The sequence below is a fragment of the Euprymna scolopes genome, chromosome 4 (genome assembly GCF_053919585.1).
Source record: "Euprymna scolopes isolate OS-2025 chromosome 4, ASM5391958v1, whole genome shotgun sequence".
NCBI classification, from domain to species: domain Eukaryota; kingdom Metazoa; phylum Mollusca; class Cephalopoda; order Sepiida; family Sepiolidae; genus Euprymna; species Euprymna scolopes.
In genome coordinates, this window is record NC_136485.1 from 177,574,537 (window position 1) to 177,594,189 (window position 19,653).

At 34.6% G+C, this 19,653-nt stretch overlaps 1 protein-coding gene across 3 annotated transcripts in view; it reads right to left on the minus strand.

Annotated features, from left to right (window-relative positions):
* The window catches only part of LOC145270368 (D(1B) dopamine receptor-like), a 1,085,834-nt gene that overhangs the window by 222,481 nt on the left and 843,700 nt on the right, over positions 1-19,653 (minus strand). For all 3 annotated transcript variants that reach the window (XM_080126021.1, XM_080126039.1, XM_080126025.1), the window contains one exon: positions 5,489-5,520. The gene's annotated coding sequence lies outside the window, so the exon portion shown is untranslated. The remainder of the gene's footprint in view (positions 1-5,488; positions 5,521-19,653) is intronic.

Here is a 19,653-nt window from a genome sequence, read left to right on the forward strand (position 1 = left end):
TTCCCGTTGTCTCCTCCTCTTAACTGGGGGGGGGGGGCGAACGCTGACGTGTATAGAAGAAGAACCCACACAGGCCGATTTCACTTTCCACCTTCTGCAGGACATCTGGGAAAAGTGAAATAAACTATCGAACTAATTCCTTGTCTTGGAGTGATTGAATCTTCATCCAAAAACAGGTATCAAGTCTCCCTCCAGGACGAGAAATTTCCAGATGGTTCAACATCAAGGAGGAGAGGTAGGCTCTGAAAATACATGTCATTCACACACGATTCCCTTTATGATACACCATAAATATATAATATAACACGTCATCTCTTCTAATCCATTATTAGAGATAACGCAACAAACACTCAGCCCTTTATTATAGAGCAACAATGTAACAAACACTTAATTTGGTGCCGTGACCAGATTGAGTGTTTGTGACGTGTTATATTATATATTTATGTTGTATCATAAAGGGAATCGTGTGTGAGTGACATGTATTTTACGAACCTACCTCTGCTTGCGTCAACATGTCTACACTATAATTCACCTCCCCCTCTCTCTCTCTCTCTCTCTCTCTCTCTCTCTCTCTCTCTCTCTCCATTCTCTAACACATAAATCTCCAAACACTCGGACAACGCCGGGCCAAAATGTGAAAGTTTTCTCTGTCTGTGTGTGTATCTGTGTATCTGTGTGTGTACATTTCCCTACGCAATAACTCTGTCAATTTTTAGTCTACAGACTCGAAATTTGATATACAGGGTACTGAAATTTGGTAAAATCGACGTGATCGGTTTTCGGCCAAAAATTTGGCGATTAATGGGTCAAGTTCAACGATTTGATCTTTGAGAACTCTATAAAACTCATCCGACAATTTTGGGTCTAAGCACTTGAAATTTTAGATGTAGGGTCCTTGGACATAGATCTAACTTAATAACTTGATTTAAGCCCACAACAATAAAATTTAAGGGGTCATAATAGGGTTAAAAGTTTAAAAAAGAATTGACCGTTTTTTTTTTTTTTTGCTCAACATACACCTTCAAAAGGCCGGGAAACACCGGGCACCCATGCTAGTATATATATATATATATATATATATATATATATATATATATATATATATATATACAAAGTTGTAAGTAAAAGGTGTATTATGATTATGATAAAATTGTAAATACTTTTTACAAATATAGCCGTAAGTATACGAGTATACTTCCAAAAGTAATACATCCTATATTTTTTTGTTCTTGAATGGATCAGAGCGGGTTGCAAATTGAATAGTTATGCACTATGCATTTATGCCCCGAATATTTAAGATCTGCGTGCCAGATATCTAGCACTAGTGTATTGATACTGTTGTAGAAATGTAGAAAAATGAATTCTGGAGCACAAAAGGTCGCTCATTTTAATCGTACTATCCTCGTCTTCATAGCTTGTTAACTTTTATTTATGAATAAAAAGTAGAATGTGTTACTTGCTGAACTACCCCTGTATAATATAACATCAATGTATATATATATATATATATATATATATATATATATATATATATATATATATATATATATATATATATATATTCATGGTTATTAAAGTGGATAAAATTCGACAATATGAAATTCAAAATGGTCATCAGAAATTTCTTCTGAGTAAGTCCGCATAAGACGGGCGAAATATCGAGCTCTAGGTATGTCTGTCCCCATTTTAAATTTCATTTATATATATATATATATATATATATATATATATATATATATATATATATATATATATATATATATATATGTTTGTGTGTGTGTGTGTGTGTGTGAAACAGTTATATATAACATTTATGATATAAAAAATATTTTTAGTCAATCTCTGAAAATTTGGTACAGCATATTTTAGACTCTTAAAAATTATTGTAGACGATTTAAAAATCCCGGGAAAATACCCCGTTTTTTTAAACAATACAATGATATTAAATTCTTGATATTAAATTCCGACGAAAAATTATGTGATTCAATAAAGTTCATACAATACTTGGCAAATTAATAAAACAATTTTTTTCTTTTTATTTTTTATTCAATTTTCACACCAAACAAGGCACAGTGTAACTTTGAAGTAGGGGCTATTATCGGGGACATACGTTACAGATATTATGAAGAGAGATGAGTAGCAAGATGTTTGTTCACATTACACTTGAACTTCTGCATGTCAGTACAGTTGGGAAAGCAGAATCCCGGAAGGGAGTTCCAAAGACTTGCAGTTCTGGGGAAGAAACTATTGGAGTAAAAGGCTTTCTTGCACCTAGGGATCTCTACTGTAAAGGGATGAGACTTAGTAGCTTGTCGGGTTTGTCGGGGGTAGTTACGTCGGGGAGGTACAAGTGTTTTCAGTTCGTCAGAGCATTCACCATTAAAGTATTTGTAGAACAGGCAAAGGGATGCAACATTTCGTCGATGAGACAGAGACTGAAACCTAGATGACAGTTCAGGACCCATCACGTTGGCGACTTTCTTTTGAACCCTGTCCAGGAGTGAGAGACAAACAGCAGATGCATCATCCCAAATGTGACAACAATACTCCATACATGGGGGAATGGTGGCCTTATAGAAATACAAGATACTTTCAGGCGTAAATAGTTTTCTAGCACGGTAGAGGGAGCCAACCTTCCTTGCAGCAGCCTTGGCAATGTTCTCAATGTATTTATTCCAGTTCATGTTCCCTGTAAACTTTAGGCTGAGGAGTTTAAAGGAAGTAATTTTGGGTAATGTGTTCTTGGCCATTGCTATTGGTGGTAGAGAAGGTTTCTTGTAATTATTGAAGAAAAGAAGTTTAGTCTTGACAGTATTGAATGTGACCATCCATTTTTGTTCCCATTCCACTACAGATTGGAGGTCATCCTCTAGTGTTTCTTCCATTTTCTTAGATATGTGTTCATTTGTTTTCCCTTCATGCCTGTTATAGAGAGTGATGTCATCGGCAAATATACCCATATCCGAAACAATTTTATCAGGGAGGTCATTTATGAATATCAGGAATAATAGAGGTCCAACGATAGACACCTGAGGTACTCCCGCATTTATATAATATTGTTTAGATGTACGACCGCCGAGGACAACTGGGATTTCTCTCTTAAGAAGAATTTAATTACATTATGTATTCTTCTAGTGATACCATATGATCTAATTTTCCTTAGAAGACCATCGTGTCATACCCCGTCAAAAGCCTTAGATATATCAAGGGCTACCATTCTACCCTCATCTGTTTTGTCCAGTGAACGGTATATACTTTCGGAGACTACAGTTAAGATATCTGCTATTCCTACACTGATACCAGTTAGGATGTCTGCTGTTGAACGGGCTTGCCTAGATTCATATTGTTTGTTTGTCAGGAGTTTAGCAGCTGTTAGGTGTTGGACTATGGCTTGATTAAAGAAGGACTCAAATATTTTGGCGAAAAGCGGGAAGACGCTAATGGGGCGATAATTTAGTGGGTCAGTTCTTTCACCAGAATTCTTGAAGACTGGTACCTCAGAATCGGTTTTCCAGCAGTCGGGAAAGCAAGATTCTTTAAGGCATTTATTGTAAAATTTGGAGAGAACTGGAGCGACTGGAGTATGTTTTAATAGCACAGCTAGGATGAGATCTGGTCCACATGTTTTGAGGTGTCTAGTTTGATACCATGCACATGGGAAGGGGTAATTTTTAAATAATAAAGATACACTTGCTTAGACAAAAAGTTATGTCAATTAGAAAATAACTGCGTAGAGGATAATGTATTATTGATCATATAGTAACTCAAACTATATATATATATATATATATATATATATATATATATATATATATATATGCATTATTACCTAGGTTTAAAATAAGTGAGAACACTAGATATCTACGCCCCCCCCGCTAAAATAGCACACACAAAGGAAGGGGTGAACCGGAGGTAAACTGGGCATTTGTGCTGTAAGTGCCTGATCATTGGCTGATTAGGAAGGTTGCGATGGAAACTAGAAAGCTGATTGGCTAAAAACAGTAGAATGTGCGTATATAAAAACCCCTCGCATACGCCTGATTAACCCCAGCGTGGATGAAACGCGGAATATTTTGTGTAGCTTAATTGCCATATATATTTTATAACTTACTACTATATATATATATATATATATATATATATATATATATATATATACAAGACCTTCCAAAGGGCGAATGAACCCTTTTTCTGGGTCAACGGTCAACTAGCACCGTGTATATTTGTGTGTGTGTATATGTGTATTGGGGTGGAGAGGGCTCCCGTAAGCCGTAGTGAAGGCAACCTTTCTAGGAGAAGCAAATCTCTGATTTAAAAAAACCATAAAGCGGGAGACCAGTACCCGCATTAAGCTGGTCTGTAGTTTTATTTGTTGCTGGCTATCTTGCTCTTGTTTGTTGCTGGATCTCAACATTTGAACTGAGAGAGAGACTTAGCTGTCGTACAAAGCTAAGACTCTGTAACATCATCTTTGTATAGATACTCCCTCAGGCATTTGGGCTCATGGATTTTAAATGTCTGAGGGAGTGGCACTCGTCTGACAAGACGTTGCACTCATCATATATATATATATATAATGGGTTAAGAGATTCCAACGAAAGAAAGATGTATATTTAAATAGGGGGGTAGTCACCAACAATGTGTATTTTTTAGCATTATTTTATTAATCCGTGTCTTGGTTTTTCATTGAGAATTATGTTTAGATAATTGTAATATGTTTTAAAATAATTTAAATCGTTTTTACATGTTTCAGACGTTCTGTGAAGCGTCCTCGTCAGAAATTATTTACAAATGTGTTCCCACTTGCTTGGTTCCCACCAGTTTTGGCAAATAACAAATAGGATCCTGAACAGAAGTGTGCGTTCTATCCCAACCATTGTCAATGGACCAGAGGTCATCTCGTCAGCGTCAGAAGCTTCGGAAACGTTAGCAATGCTGAGCTGCACGTACTGTGAAATTTTCGTACTGTACCGCGCAATGTAAACAACTTGCCATCGTAATTGCTGAATCCACTGTATTTGAGATGTGTCAAATTATTAACAAGGTAGTTTGTTTCGCCAATAAAATGGGTCGTAAAGGTGGGTTGAGTAGTTCTGAAAAGAGTACTATTACAGAACAGCTAGCAAAAGGTAAAACTACCCTCGAAATATCGAAAATGATAGGAAGGTACCATCAAACTGTGAAGAACTTTGTCAAGGACCTTACACAGGTACGTAAGAGAGCTGATAAGGGTAAATCTAGAGTTGTTTCACGCCGTTCTCTACTCTAAATTAAACGTGAAGTTGTTAAGAACCCTGGGCAGACAAGTCGAGAAGTCTTTGACCAAGCCGGATTGAAGAATGTCTCAAAAAGTACTCGATGTTGTTGGAGATGTAAAAATGGCATTTTCGTAGTTCATTTGAAGTGTTTCCAAGGAGTGGAGGCGTGAGTGCGTTCTTATATTTATCATATATATAAAATTTAAAATGAAGAAAAAATTTTAACTTACAGTTTTGAAGATGGATATTAGCAATTAGTTATCTGCAAGAAAAAATAGAAATTCATTGATTTATTAAAATTAAAAGAACTCAATTATAATAAGTTATACAACACACAGTCCGAATATACCAAGTATAAAGGAGAAACAATTTATCTCTTCATATCTACACAATGCCTTCAGTAAGTTTTCAGAATTTTTTTCGCGTGATAAATTTTATTGGGAGCGCACACATGAAAATCTGGTCTCCTTCGAAGTAATCTCCTCCGGCTGCAATTCACTTGTTGTACCGTTCCCACAACTTATGGAAGGCCCCATGGAATGTCATTTTGTATGAGCGTATAAATGACTCTTGTCTCACATCTCCTCAATTTTCTCATAACGACAGCTTTTAAGTTTTCCTTAAGCTTAGGGAATAACCAAAAGCCAGAGAGACAGAGAGCGAGGTTTCAACTATAGGGAGGGTGAGAAACTTTCTTGATGTCCATTTTGGTAAAATAGTCTGTGACAAAGATGATGTTCTCTGAGCACCCTTGGGACAAACCCCGAGCAAATCTTCCACGTCTTCATTTCGTCTCGAATAATTGTGTACAGTTCCCACACTGACATCAAACTGTGCACTTATTGTTTTTATAGAAACACGATGGTCCATCCGTGAAATTCCTTATTTGACCAATCAACTCTGGCGTTCTGACTTTCTTACCCCTCGCACACTTCTTATCATCCCTCACAGACTCACTGCCTTCATTGAATCTCTTATGCCACTCAAAAACTGATACTCGATTCATGCCAGATGGCCCCAAAAACGTCTTAAGTATTTCATATGTTACTCTGGTATTTTCCCGAAGTTTAAAACAGAATTTTATTACATATCGTTCTTTTAAAGTGTCCTCACGTCCAGATTGCATTTTTGAAATTCACCAGCTGTGACAATCAGACTTTAGTAGGGTGTATTAAAATTCCTGCTCTAGCTGTTAATTTCACCGTAATATCATAAACATTGGTCTTTCATCTTATAGGATGTCTCGTAATAAGATGCTGGATTTTTAGACAGTCTACAATCTTAAATGTCTGGAAATTATGTAAGGTAACCTGTAATACAGACACACACACATAAATATATATTATATATCAATCTTTATTATATTTCCGACGCTATCGTATTTTTTATATATACTTAAACTAATGTGTATTTATTAGGAGTTACATAATATCTATTTAAAATATGAATATATTCAAACCATATCATACGAAACATAAGTTAGTTATCCAATATTAAATTCATATTTATAGTTGATGCATATAAAATCATCTTATTTACCTAGATCGTTCAAGGGACCAATTCCTATTGAGAATTCATTGAAACTTGGCACGTAGCTATATGGTTTTTCATATATACACTGCGTGTCAAATTATTAACGAGATAACATTTTTTACCAGTTTCAGAAACTTACCCGTAGTTTCGTATCAAAACCTTCGGAAACGTTAGCGATGCTGAGCTGCACGTACTGTGAAATTTTCGTACTGTACCGCGCAATGTAAACAACTTGCCATCGTAATTGCTGAATCCACGGTATTTGAGATGTATCAAATTATTAACAAGGTAGTTTTTTTCGCCAATAAAATGGGTCGTAAAGGTGGGTTTAGTAGTTCTGAAAAGATTACTATTACAGAACAGCTAGCAAAAGGTAAAACTACCCTCGAAATATCGAAAATGAAAGGAAGGTACCATCAACTGTGAAGAGCTTTGTCAAGGACCTTACACATGTACGTAAGAGAGCTGATAAGGGTAAATCTAGAGTTGTTTCACGCCGTTCTCTACTCTAAATTAAACGTGAAGTTGTTAAGAACCCTGGGCAGACAAGTCGAGAAGTCTTTGACCAAGCCGGATTGAAGAATGTCTCAAAAAGTACTAGATGTCGCCTGCTGAAAAAAGCGGCAAAGTCTGTTAATCCTGTGACAAAACCTCCATTAAAGCAACATCACATACAACACCGATTGAAATGGGCATGAAAACGGATGAAGTGCGTGTCACTCTTGATGGCCCAGATGGCTGGAGCAAGGGATGGGTCCTAGATAGACGACATCGTCATCAGCGTTTAAGACGCCAACACGGTGGTGGAGGGATAATGATTTGGGCTGGTATTACCAGAGGCACTTTAGTTGGCCCATGGAGAGCCCCGGAAGGCGTAAAATTGACGTCAAATGCTTACATAGCTTTTCTGAAGGAGCACTTTGAACCATGGCTGAAGAAGCAAAGGTTGATGTTCAGAAGAACCATTATTTTTATGCAGGAGAATGCTCCGTCGCATACAGCAAACAAAAGCAAAGAGTATTTGCAGCAACTTGGGTTCTCTGGGCTACGGAAGATGGAGTGGAGTGGTCTGCGAGTTCACCAGATTTTAACCCAATTGAGAACCTATTTAGTATCAAGAGCAAAGATGAGTTGTGGGACCCTCTCCAAGAGGTATCGAGAGAAATAACTGTTGACGAAATCACAAATTTGACTAATTCTGTAGACCAACGGCTTTTACAAGTCATTCATAAAAAAGAATCGCATATCCCTTACTAATTATGTCAACGTAGAAATTGATATGAAGTTATTGTGTTCTAAGGATTTTTCCTAGTTCATTTAATGTTTGAAAATTATTTCAATAAACAAGTTTTGGGTATATTGTGTTTTTTCTGAACCTCGTTAATAACTTGACACACTGAAATCAACAGATATTCCTATCTTCTGCCATAGTTTCGTTAATACTGCTTTAAACACTTTTATTTTCTGACTGGAGTAACTGAATAGCATTTTCTTAAAGTTTCATGGATTTTTATTACTCGTTCCTTAAACCTTTAAAAAAACGTAAACTCGTTAATAATTTGATACGCAGTGTATATATATATATATATATGTGTGTGTGTGTGTGTGTGTGTGTGTGTGTGTGTGTTTATTTCCTTTAATAGAAGATTTTGCAAATATCGATTATTTTGAGTTCACTTTGGTTTTGCAATTCATACGAATTCAACAGATGGTCTTCTCATGAAAATTATATTGTACAATATTACTGGACGGATTTGTATATCTATAAAAGGGAAAATGTGCGTGGGTTTGTGAGGACACTTCTCAACCTATATACTCAACGAATAGTTTTTATCTACAGGCTTAAAATTTTTATATGCGTTATTCAGATATGCAGAAAACATTGTAACAAATTTTAATCCGAAAAAAAAGCTTCTAATGGCGCAAAATTAGAAAAGAAATGGTACGTGGAAGTCGCCCGACTTTTTTCTGTTTGCGAACTTTTTCACGATTATCCATCCTTACATGGTTCACGTTACAGATTTCTTACGTAAGTCGGTTGTAAAACAATTTTGAAGAGTGTGTCACGCTGGCTAAATAGTCATCTTACTTGACTCACTGTTTAGGTTTGGGTTTCGATCCCAGCTCGAGTATTTTTTCCTTCCAAGAAGTGGATTGTTTAGAAAAAAAGCATAATACTTTCATGCACATGTATCAATTTCTGTATGAATTAGAATATAATATTTATGCGTATTCTACGACCGGGCAATGCCGGGCGATCTGCTAGTCTATCTTATGTATAAAATGGACTTGTGTGTGTGTATGTGTGTTTGCGTATTTGCTAAAAACTTTTGCCATCCGATCGGTTCGAAACGGGTACAATCTAATTTGCCTCGGATGTGAAAATTAGAAAAAAAAGATTAATTCTATTGCAATCAACTGGACTACTTTTTGGAAGGGAGATCTTTTTCCGCGTTGTTGTTTTCGCAAGTCACACACATGTAATTAACTAAAACTATGTTTAAAAAGCTTATTTTGTAACGTCATGACGTCCTAAGCACTCGTGGCTGCGTGGGTAAACGAGATTGCCCGTAACATTTTGCCTTCTTCCTTTCTTTTGCGCTTCTTGTTCGATCCTGGTCGCCGCGACTCTATTGTTTTTTAGTTGGTAACGCGGGCACTCCCTGCTATTTTGATTGAAAGAAAAGTTGTTTTGATTGATTTTTTTGTGGAGGGGCAGCGCAATATTTAGAGAATAGCTTCTTCTATTCGCATCCGTAATGACGCATGCGTAAAGCAATCTTGGAAATCTTGTGTAGTAGGCCTTCATGCCAAACCTTATCGAAGGCCTTTGATATGTCGAGAGCAATTGCCCTAGAAATTAAGCCTTTGTCGAGAGATTCGCTAATCCTATGAGATATAACCGTTAGCACATCTGCTGTAGATCTAGCAGAGCAGAAACCGTATTGCGTGTCACTAAGAAGGTTATTTCTGCTGAGATGGTTGACTACTTCTCTATTTATTGTGGATTCCAGCAATCCCTTCTGCCTAATTATCTTGTGGGGGAAGCTGTAACATACTTCTTTTTTTTGGGGGGGCGATTACATTTTCGTGTTCTTTTATTTTAATAATTGTTGTGGGATATCAATGAAATGGCTCAATATCCTTAGTATAGCAGGTGTGTCTAAACCGAACTTCATGTCGATACGAGCAACGCCGAGTATCCATGCTAGTCTAATATATAAAAGGCAAAATGTGTGTGTGTATGTGTGTTTGTATGTCAGCACAAAACTTTCGACACGGGCCACGGATTTTCACGGGTTCGGTATCATTTTGAAGCTCCACATTCATTTCTTCATCCTTAACGGCTCTCTTTTTTAGAAGGAGGGGTGAAAAAATGGTATCTTCATGAAAAGATTGCTTTACATATGCGTCATTACGTGCAAAAGACGTTGTACATTGAATTCGTTTTAAATCTTAGTGCGATGTGTTAAGTGACAGCGTCGTTATCTAAAGATTTCAGGTTCAATCCCAGTTATCAGATATACGTTTTTTCTCGATTTTTAAGCATTTAATATTGAAACGAGGTTATTTATACCATTGTTTTTTTTCCTTTTTTTTATTTTTGTTTATCCGATTGTATTAAAGAAGTTTTACGTCCGTTCGCTGCTTTATTTGTTTTGTTTTTCCGATTGTTTTAAACAGTTTAAACATGGTCATTAATTCGCTTATTCTTTGCCCCCTTACATACACACCTCCAAACACCCGGGCAACGCCGTCCTTTTTGGGGGGAGTGGAGGGGGTTGTTTTTCCGATTAAAAAAAAAAGTTTTACGTTCGTTGGCTGTATTTTTTGTTTGCGATTTTTCGATTTTTTAAGAAGTTCTTTAGCCCCCCCCACACACACCTCCAAACACCCCGGCAACACCGAGTATCCGCAAACAGGGTATTAATTCGCTTATTCTCCCCCCCTACATACACACCTCCAAACACCCGGGCAACGCCGTCTTTTTTTTTGGGGAGGGGCAGGTGGTTTGTTTTCCGATTTTTTTAAAGAAGTTTTACGTTCGTTGACTGTTTTTTTGTTTGGGTTTTTTCCGATTTTTTAAAGAAGTTCTCCCCCCCCCCCTACACACACACCCCTAAACACCCGGACAACGCCGGGTGCCCCCCGCTAGTCTATATATATAAAAGCGAAAATGTATGTTAGTGTGTGTGTGTGTGTTTGTATGTCTGCTAAAAAGTTTCGACAGACAGAACAAAACTTCACAAATTTGATCTTATATGAAAGCCCCATCCTTCGCCCAACAAATATCGAAGAATTGGCCAAAAACGTTAATTTCATCGGCACTTTTCTACAGGGGGTGGGGTCAGCAAAAACCGTCCTCTCATGACGAATTCGCTTCTACGCATGCGTCATACGACGTCGTAACCTGATTTACTTTAAATATTTGAAAAAGCGATAGAGTTTTGGCGATGTCGTCTTAGCTCAGTTTCTTAGACCGCGGTTTCATTATCTAAACGTTTTGGGTTCGAATCGTGGTGTGAGATGTCTTTTTTTTATTTCTTAAATTTTTATATTGAAGCAGGGTTATTTAAGCAATTTTTCACATTCTATGATTTTTTGGTTTTTATTTTTAGCTTTTTTAACGAAGTTTTAACGTTCGTTTTTCAGTTTTTTCTCCATCTCATTCGCGTTTTCTTTTGTTTTTGTTTTTCCTATTTTTACATTTAACATCGTCTGTTTGTCTTACGTTAGTTTTTTTTGTGTTTTTTTTCGATTTTTTAAAGTTTTAACATTTTAATATTTAATATTTAAAAATATTTACTTCGCTTATTCTTATGTGTGATACCCCCCCGCCCGAGCACACACCTCTAAACACCCTATGCTGTTTTTTTGTTTGGGTTTTTCCGATGTTTTAAGAAGTTCTCCCCCCCTACACACACCTCTAAACACCTGGGCAACGCCGGGTACCCTCGCTAGTATTATATAATAGTGAGAATGTGTGTGAGAACACTTCTCAACATATATATCAACGAATTTTCAATCTACAGACTTGTAATGTAGTATATATGGTATTCAGACACGTGGAAAGCTTTGTAAAGGTTTTTATCCTGAATAAAAGGCTTCTAAGAGGTGAAAATTGAAAAATTGGTAACCGGAAGTCGTCGTATTTTTCTCTGATTGCTAACTTTGTCATGATTGCGCATGCGCAATTGCTAACATTACAAATTCCTTATGTTAAGTATAAGTCGGTTTCAAAACACATTTTCAAACACGTTGGCTAAATTATAATTGTACTTACTTTATTTAGGTTTTTGGTTTTTTCCTTGCAAGAAGTGAACTGTTTAGAAAAAAAACACAATACTCGCATGCACGTTTCAGTTTTTTTCCTTCATTTTTTTTTAAAGAAATTAAAAGTATATCTATAAAAGTATATATATATATATATATATATATATATATATATATATAAAAGTATATATATGTATATATATATATATATATATATATATATATATAAAAGTATATATATATATATACGTATATCTATAAAAGTGAGAATGTGTGTCTGGACCTATATGCCTTACGGATTGTTGATCTACAGATTTGCATTTTTTTTACAAAGAAGTCCCCACCTACCAAGGCCCGAAGGCCAGTCAAGGATAAAAGTTAAAGAGTGTACAGTGGCCGAGAGGAACATGTCAATGTCAACGTTAGTAGTGGAAATTTGGTAAATTAGATTATTTAAGGGGATGGATAATCAAGAATTTGTTCAAATTGGACTTGAAGAGTACCATATTGTAGTCAGTTGGAAATCAGGAAAGCGGAAGAGAGCTCCATATGCGTGCAATTCTAAGACAGAAGCTTTGTTCATGGAATGTTAAGGTTTAGGCACAGATAAAGAGTGGGGGAAATTATTGGATATTTTCGCGAAAGTCAGGACAGGGAGGGGATATACTGGAGTTCAGACGAGCACTTGCCATGAAAATACCGATAAAGCAGAAATAGGCTCGCAACGTCTCTTCTGTAAAACGTAGTTGCAGGGAATAGAAAAGAGCACTCGGCTATGAAATCTATTTTGAACTCTGTCAAGACAGGGTAAACTGTTTCTAACAGCTCCTGCCCAGATGGTGCAACAGTACCCTATCCTTGGACAGACTTGGCTCATATACATCTAGAAAATTGCATCAGCAGTGAGATATCTACTAAAATCGTAGAACGATCTCACCATTTTCCCAGCAGCATTGGCAACGGATTTGATGTAGGTGTTTCATCTCAGATCAGGAATAAAAGTCAGACTTAGAAATTTGTCAAAATATGAAGCCTCCCAAAGACAAAAGCCATTCATTTCGATTGATGCCATATTTGGTATTTAGGATATTCAGACATGTGGAAATATTTTAATTGATTTTAATCCGAAAAATAATGACTGCTAAGGTGTTAAAATTGGAAAAAATATTATGTGGGAGTCACCGGATTTTTATCTGCTTCCTAACTATTTCACATTACAGATTACTTTTGTTAAGAATAACTAGCTTAAAAACATTTAAAGATCATGTCACGCTGATGTAACTGTTTTTAGGTCTTGGTTTCGATGTCAGCTCAGATATTTTAGTTAATAGAAGTTAACCTCATAGAAAAAATATCATACTCGTACGCTATCTCTCAGTTTCTTTCTGTTTTTTTTTTAAATTTTACTTTTTAAAGTAATTTAACGTACCGTTTAGTACATGCGGTATTTCTGCTTATAATAAATTAGAAATCCGCATTAAATAAAATGTAATCTTTTATTTTACCACCGGACAACGTTGGGTAGTTTGCTAGTATTTAGTAAAATCATATTCTTTTTAGATAGAACTAGCTTGGGTACCCGGCGTTGCCCGGATGTTTAGGAATGTGTGTTGAGCAAAAAAAAAAAAGGTGATAGTAGGCAGAATAGAAGCCGTGAAACAAAGGTGGAAAAGAAAGTGAAATAAAACCTGACGTCTTACCGCTACTCTATGACCCTATCGGAAGTTCGAAACGATGAAATTGGTAAAGCCATTCGCTACGATGACTTGCAAAAAATGGTGACGCAAAAAAAAAACGGACCCTCCTAGTAGAAAACTGCCCAGTTAAAAACGAAGGAATTGTAACGATACCGATTTCGTGAAAATCCGTCGCTTCTGTCGAAAGTTTTAGACATACATACAAATATACATAAATACATTTAAACAGACAGGTGAGATTTTTATAATCGACTAGCCTGGGTGGCCGGCGTTAATCAGGTGGTTGGATGTGTGTTGAGCAACAAAAAATGGTAGCAGGCAGGCTCGTACCCGTACCACGAAGAAGGAAAAAAACGTAAAAAAAAAAAACGTAAAGACTTTGTGTTGCGCTCATCGCCAAACCGGACGTGACGTAGGCTTAAATTAAGGCTAGACAATCGAAAAAAGGGGATGACTTTCGAAAATATCGGCGAAAAAAGCAATCCCTCCCTGAAGAAAAGCGACCAGTGGAGGTGAAGGAATAATGTTTTTAGCAAATTTTTCGATATTTGTCGTCCGAAGTGTTGAGCTTTAAAATGATCCGATCTCGTGAAAATCCGTCTCCTCTGTTGAATGTTTTAGGAAGACATACAAACAAACGTACTCACATAATGCATACATACATTTAAACAGATGTTTGCACTTTATATTATAGATGTCTAGGTTGTCCAAAACAAATTATCACTTATGCTGGTGTGACCCAGGGTTGGATCCTTGGACGTTGATTATTTAGATATTTGTAAGAGCTCAAATTTTAACACGTTGTCTTCTTTTGGTTCGAGTCATTTTATCATCCTCGACATGTTAATAAATGCTTCCGCTGTGACTCTTCCTTTTAATTATTCCCATAAATGTCAATGTTCAACATTTGAAATCTGTGACGACTTACATCATTTATTTAAGCTATACATTCTATCTTAATACATAGCAATATAACACAGTAAAAATTTACAAAATAAATATTTATATTATATTTCTTTTCTGTCTCTATCTGTCTGTCTGTTTTATTTTATCTCGGAAACTACAACATCGATCCGGCTGAAATTTTATATGTACCTTTTCTATGGTACGCTGCAGCAATACTACAGCTGCTGCTAATTTCGTTCGTCGACGCTGCTTTAGAATAGAAGCGCACCGCTTCGTTACAGATTTATTTGACATAAAACATAAATATTCAGTCAACACCTATAACTTTTGCCAGTTTTCAAGTGTCTAAAAGGTATAATATATCATTAATATGAAATAGAGCTGTGCCGTTGTTGAAGGTATATATAATTTATATAATATGTACACACTGACAATTTTTGTCGTTATTCTCAAAATCAACACAGAGATGAATTTCAAAGTATGTTTTATTTACAATTAAGCTTCTTGTTCATTGAAAAAGAGGTAGGTAGATTGATAGATAGATAGATAGATAGATAAAGAGAGAGAGAGAGAGAGAGAGAGAGAGAGAGAGAGAGAGAGAGAGAGAGAGAGAGGTTAGATGTAAGGTGTTTGCTGGCATATGGCTCGCCAACAAAGAACTGTCAAGAAATCACATCACGCTCGGCCCTGTGTTTGCACTCCTGTATTCTGTTTATTTTTATTTTTCTATTTTGCATTGCGCAATTCATAACTTCTGACCTTGGAATGTAAACAGTTTTTTTTTTGTTTTCGTTACAATTACAACCACGGTCATTTTTATGCGACAAAACTGTAGGTCAATTTCATCTAGAATGTACTGAAATATATATCGCCACGTTTCTATGTCCAACAAAGCTTCATTTAATGTTGTTTCAAAACAATCGAACTCATCGGTCATTTTGAGCAGATAACCTTGTGAATGCTTGTTTATTTCTAATCTCTGCTCTGATGTCAAGAATATACTTTATTTTGTGAAGAGAAAGCTATGATTCTGGCATCAAATATTCGAATTCTCAATCGACACAAATTACCTACAAATTGCTTCCCTAATACGCGTCTGTTTTGTATCCCGACTTCAGAACAGACACTGACGTTGGCCTCAGATTTACTTTAACGGCTGACTGACCATTCGTGGAATGACGGGCAGTTGATCAAGCTGAAACAAGCTGTTGAGGAAATAGATTAAATGGGTGGGAGGAGGTAATAAGATTTATGGGCGAAACGCGAATGGTTGGGAAGACAACGTCTGAAAAGAGATAGAAAGAACGAGAATGTCGATGGCGGGAGGGGATGGTAAGAAATCAGTGAACAAAGAGTGAGAATTAATATTCTTGTTCGCTTAGTGTGAAAATCTGTTTTGGAATAGAACCTCCGTTAAAGCGAAACATATGAATCTTATTACAACGGTACCAATACAATTCTTACACTTGCTACAAGTCGGACTAATCTATTCAACGAAGCATTTCTAAAAGAAATTATTTACACCAATTATGACATGGCGACTAAGTTGCTGGATAGTGCCAAGGGTTTCGATGGTAATTTATTATTATTTATTATCTATTTCATAAACATCATTCGTAAAAATAAATAATAATACCATGTTTTAAATTGTATTTCTGTTGTATTTGAAATGTAACTGACTAAAGTAATATTATTAAAAACCATAAATGAAAATGCAGCCATAAAACTGTTTAAAAACTGTTTAAAAAACTCTTAAATATTTTCTGCAGTTTAACCTTATTTTATACAAATACATTTCAGTCTACGCTAGCCATGTTCATTATTGTGATTTTAAATGCAAATTGCATATACAAGCCGTTTTTATATAAACAAGTGAAGCATGAATGGTCCCCCGTGAGGCAAACAAAAATGACTAAGTTCAGCATTACCCCCCCATGTAGCCCCAAAAGTCCCCAGGTAACTTCAAATCCTAGTGAAAATGAAAAAAAAACGGTGTAGTTTAAGGCCTTAACATATGTAAATTTAAGTTCTGCGCCATGAAAACAAAAAGAAGATTAAGTCCATCATTTAGCTCCAAGAGTCCCCAAGGCCTTAACATATTTAAATTTGAGTTCAGCACCATGCAAAACTGCTAAATAGACATATACAGAACGTTTTTAACAAATATGGTAAAATAATCCCAAATATGGAGTGTCTTTATTAGCCCTAAAATAGTCCCTGGGGCAAACCAAAGCGTTATCGCGAAGTATAGACAAACAAAATTATATAGAAATCAGTTAGTTACAACTTTGCAGAAAGTTTTATCCAAGGCATCAATTTTTTTAATAAGCACAAAAGTTTCAATTTTAGCCTTTTTAACCTGAAAGGCACCCGGAATTTTCCCGGAATATCCGTTCTGATACTTTTTTACTCATATCATGTTTAATATTTGTGCAAAATTTGAAAAAATTACTAGGCGAAGTTATTAAGAAAAGTGCGGACAGGCGAACGGAAGAACGGAAGAACGGAAGAACGGACTAGGATGAATTTAGAGGCTCATCCTCCTTTTATCACGGGGACCAAAAAAAAAAAAAATTTAAGGAAGGAGAAACGTTCTTAAATTAATAATTTTAATACTACCTATTATTTAAATGGTTTATTTTCTAGTATATATATATATATATATATATATATATATATATATATATTTACCAGTGGTGAAAAAACCGGACTAGAGTGCTCAATGTGTAGCCAGAGCAGTATATAAGAGATTTATTACTGTGAGTCCAGAATGAGTTTACATATTGTTTCAACTAGAGGAAGATCATCAAAGAGAGGAAATATCCAACTAGCATCATCAGAATTCATAGATGGACTAAGTTATAAAATCAAATAAGAATGGAAAAATCGTAGATGAAGGGTAGTTAGAAAAGAAGGGGGAGTGGAGGGGAGAGGACGTTGGAATTTAAAGTAGTAGGAGTGTATACGATAAGAAAGGGGTTTATAATTAAATATTAATTATGTGTTAATTCTTATAAAAGTTTTTTTAGTTTATAACGGTTTAAAATTAAAAGACGCCATTCATATTTATAACAGCATAAGTAACAGTTAATTTAAAGGATCACCATGGCAACAGGTTGGAGAGGTAATGTTAGTGGGCATGGTGTGGTGGGAGGAGGAAGGAACGGTTTGAAAATGAGGTTAAAAGTGATTTAGCCTGGCGGGGAGAGATTGAAAGATATTTATTGTTTATAAAAAAGAAAAGAAAAAGAAACGGAAAAATAGTAGGATAAATTAATGAATTATACGTTAAAGGTTTATTTTGATAGTATAATGATAGGAAAGAATATCAGTAAGTAAATAAAATAAATTAAAAATTAAAATATCAATAAATAATTGTTTATGATAAGTAAATAAAACACACACACACACACACATAAATACACATACACGCGTACACCTGTACACCGTACGGAGGCACATAAATGGGGGGAGAACACATGTCTAAGTATATATAAAAAAACACAGATACGTAAATATAAAAATATAAATATACATATATACATACATATACATGTATACATATATATATATAAATACATATACATACACGCATATATATATATATATATATATATATATATATATATATATATATATATATATATATAAATTAGCCGGGCAGATAGAAATTATACGTTACAGGTTTATTTTAATAAAATAAAATAGGTGAAAATTTCATTAAGTAACTTAAATAATAGATTAATAAAATTAAGGAAAAATTATGATAATAAATAACACACATACACATATACAAACACACGCATACATATGTACAGCATATGCACATACGTCAATGGAGGAAGAGCACATGTCTGAGTATATATAAATATATATACACAAATACGTAAATATATACACATATATACATATATAAACACATATATACATACAAATACACATACAAATACACACACATACATATACATATATATATACATATATATACATATATATATAAATATAAATTAGCTGGGAGGGGGGATTGAAAAATATTTTATTAATTATTTATTATTTATTAATTTTCTAATTTTCGGGCGTTGTAGTTGAAAGAAAGAGAGAAGGAAAATATGAGGATAAATTAATGAATTATAAGTTACAGGTTTATTTTAATAATATAGAGATAGGTAAGAATATCAGTAAGTTAATCAAATAATAAATTAATAAAATTATTAGGGAGATGTTTGTGATAAGTGAATAAAACACATACACACAAAAATACACACACACATAAAAACACATGTGGAAGATACGCACACAAGTACATATACATATATATATACACACACGCACACACACATATACATACACACATACACACATATATATACATATACATACATACATATACATACATATATATATACATATATACATATACATACTTATACAACACATATACATATATATATGTATGTATATATATATATGTATGTATATATATATATACATATATATATATATACATACATATATATATATATATATATATATATATATATATATATAAATTATCCGGGCAGGGAGAGATTGAAAAAATTATTTTTTGTTTTTTATCTATTATTTATAATTTTTTGAATTGTCGGGCGTTAAGTTGAAAGAAAGAAGGGGAAAATAGGAGGGTAAATAGATGAATTATTCCTTATAGGTTTATTTTGATAAAAAAAATAAGTAAGAATATCAGTAAGTTAATTAAATAATAAATAAGAATTAATATAATTATAAAGAAGATGTTAATAATAAGTAAATAACAAAAACAAACAAATACACACATAAATATGTACACAAATCAATGGGGGAGGGGCATGTGCTTTAGTATATGCGCATACGCAAATACGTAAATATATGTAAATAAGCTTCGTGTTAAAAAATATGATAACTATTATAGAGAATTAGTGAGAGGTAAATATAAAAGAAAAATATATAATATATATTATATGTAGATG